At 36.1% G+C, this 3,388-nt stretch overlaps 1 protein-coding gene across 1 annotated transcript in view; it reads left to right on the plus strand.

Annotated features, from left to right (window-relative positions):
- AKAP9 (A-kinase anchoring protein 9) overlaps positions 1 to 3,388 on the plus strand; it is a 120,729-nt gene that overhangs the window by 9,939 nt on the left and 107,402 nt on the right.

Consider the following 3,388-nt stretch of genomic DNA (forward strand, 5'->3'; position numbering starts at 1 on the left):
AAAAGGAACCTCAACAAGCTTCCAAATAGAACAGATTCAATAGTTGTCAGTTGGGCAAAAGAATGTGAAACTTTAGAAATTAAACACCAAGTTCAGGAAAGTGGGGGAAGTGATCAAATTACAGTTGTAACAACTCTTAAGTTGTAGCATCATCACAAAACAAAGAAGAGGTAGTGTATTGGACCATGCTTCTAAATCTGAAAACACGAAATTTTAAGACTTTCCACAATTGGAGATAATAATTTTAAAGATATATACCATTTTTGTGATATTTCCAGGGAAAAGCATAGATTTGGTGAAAAATGTAGTCATGGCAAAATTACAGCATATGACTAAAGCTTATGATCCTGAGCAGAAGACCAAAGAAGATTGGTACAGTTGAAGAGGTGGAATTCTGGGGCTGAGTATATTTTTGGGGAAATGCTGATAAAATAGGTGCTACAGAGAATAAGCAGAATAAGTTACATAAGTTTACTCAAATTTGACTTCGCTGGTAGGCTGTGATTTAACAGAAGTGGTTGTTCCTTAATCCTGGTTTAGTTTTCGGAAATTTTAACTTGCCCTTAAACTGTTGCTTTTCTGTAAAGAAACCTCCTCTGTCCAACCACAAAACAAGGGAAAATTTTTTTAAGTGTTCCTAAATTTGGATTGTCCAGGTAAGGTGGCTGATTTAACATTAGTACCATGCATTGAGAGTATGTATTTTCAATTAAAAGGTATGTAGGAGATAGATACAGGTAATGCTTCGTAACAAAGAAAACCCTGCCTTTGTATGTGCAGTAGTATGTTGTGCCAAGTAGCCTAAATTGCTGTGTTTAAAGAAATAATGGAAACCCTGATACAAGACTTTTCAAAGAGGGATGCGTTTCTTAAATTTTCTTCATTGTTTGGAATATATTCCAGGAATTTAATTTTGCTTTCTTTTTTTAAGAAAGCAAATTCCACAGACAAGTCTGGAATTTTGGGAGCAATGTTAGTGTCTTTGTGCGATCGCTTTTCGCTCATGGTTCTGCAGCTTGTAAAAAGTAATAGAAGCATGTCAAAATAATACAAGCCTGTCAAGTCTTGCATGCTGAGCGTGAAATTCATGCAGTTGGTTCTTTCCTTATGTCTGCTCTGCTCGTCAAGGAGCTGTCTCTCACAAACCTACTGAGTTTGGGGGCTTCATTCTCACTCTGTCCATTCAGTGCCAGACATGCCACATGGTATGAATTCATGTAAAAATAATATAAACAAGGTGGGAAAATGATGAAGTGCAGCTGAGTTTGACTTGTTCTAAAGTATTTTACAATTGATTTTTAAAAAAAAACCAAAACCCACCACAAACAGGTTGTAAATTGAAAATGTAAAGTTTTGTTCAGTTTCTACACAGAGGTGGCCAGAATGCTTATGAATAATCTCCTAAAAATGTATGTAAATTCTCCAGACTGCTTTGAAAATCTCAACACTAACTTTTGTGAAAAGATTGCCTGATTGCCTTTGATCACCGGCTGGAAGTCATCACATCACTTGGATTTGTTGACAAGGAGTGGCTATTATGCCTTGCTTAACTTGGACAGAATTTAAACTGTTGATCTGTATGTGAAAAGCTGATTGTCTTGTTGCCAAAATTGTAACCTCTCAAATTCTGTATCAATTTCATGGCACTTGTCAACTTGACAAATACTATAGTCTTGTGTTGGTTATTAATATAGACTTATTTAGGTGTGGTCTATTAATTCTAAATGTGCCTTTTTCTTTTGGACTTCTTAGTTAATGAGAAATTAGATATGAACAAAACTATTCAGAGCTTACTGTGCTTTATTCCATTCCTTTTTATATTCTCTCTACCTTTTAAAGTTTTTTCCTTAATTTTTGATCTTTAAATATTTCTGACATTAGTTACATTTTTATTAAAGAGGACACAGTGTGAAGCAGAGGGAAAAAATCTAGATGTAATCTACATAAATACAACTAAAAAGTTTTACAGCAGAGTAAAGTTTTTGCTATTATAAATTCTTCTTTCTCTTAGGATGAAAAGATTAGATTTACATGAATCAGAATAATATAAGCAGTACAGAGTCACTCAAAGTAAATTAATAGTTGATGCTTTTTCTAACATCCAAAGCCAGTCTCTTCAGCCCTTTCCAGTCAACTTCTAATAAACTCTTCTTCCTCATTTAGTATATAGAGGAAAGGTTATAGTGCAGGAGGAAGGAAAAATGTGCATTGTTGTGAAGTGGAGGAGTCCTGATCAGAAAAAACACGCAGCTGGCTGCAGTCCCTTTCTTGCAGCATCAACACAAACCAGAAATGGCAAATGCTTCTGTGATTTAAGTTTTCTTGCATTTGCTACATAAAGAAGTCTGGACAAAGCCTTTTCAGATACAGATTCTCACCATGCATTTCATTATATGTCTCAAGATTGCTGCATCTTTAAAGCCCTATACTCTAGAAATGGTAGGTTTTTTCAATTTAATTAGTTAGAAATTGCAGTGGACAATTTGCAGTGTGTTGTGGAAGAATGAACGATGTGAGCTGGCATGGAGTATTGATGAGGATCCCATGGGAAGCAGCAATTGCCTGACTATGTATCAGGATTTTTCTTGTAGAATTCTAATCAGTATTCATGATTTTTGAGAAACAGCCGATTACCCCCAACCCTTGCCCCCTAGAAGCTACACTGATGCTTGATAATACACCATAACCGAGGCTGCAGTCATCAATAAGACTCTGCTTATACTCACTAGGAAGTCGCAAGAGACTGGCAAAGATTGCTCTTTCAAGGAAACAGACTTGCCTAAATGAATTGTCAACATTAAGGTCCTTGGGGATCTGCACAACTGTTAATATGAGAGCGCCTTTATGTAACTAGGGCTGATTCCAATAGTACTTCTTGCTGAACGTCTGTTGGTATTAAGATTTTTGATACTGTTCAACATGATCTTACAAGAAAACTAAAGACTTGGTCTAGGTACAGTCATCATTTTGTGGTTACAACTGAACAAAAAATTGTGCTTAGAATTGCTATTTTTTTAATGGCTAAGACCACCTGCTTTGGGAGTAAGTCTTTCAGGGGCCTGTGTCATTCATTATTTACATTATTACCAGTGGAAAGAATGTGTAGTTATATGTAGACAGTTATATGTAAACTGAAGTGGGCGGCAAACACAGTAAAGAGTCTTAGAATTCAAAATGATCTTGACAAAGGATATGGTACAAAAGGACATGGAAGTAATGCTCAAGGCTTTCTTTGCCTCTTTAATGATAAGGGCTGTCCTTGGGCTTCCCAGTGCCTTGAATCTAATGATGGAAATGGAGTGAAGCATTACCCACAGTACAAAAGGTCAAGCTGGAGACCACTGAAACGAATTTGATGTACACAGATTTATGGGACTGAGTGCAATGT

Source organism: Falco rusticolus, chromosome 4 (genome assembly GCF_015220075.1).
Source record: "Falco rusticolus isolate bFalRus1 chromosome 4, bFalRus1.pri, whole genome shotgun sequence".
In the NCBI taxonomy this organism is placed as follows: domain Eukaryota; kingdom Metazoa; phylum Chordata; class Aves; order Falconiformes; family Falconidae; genus Falco; species Falco rusticolus.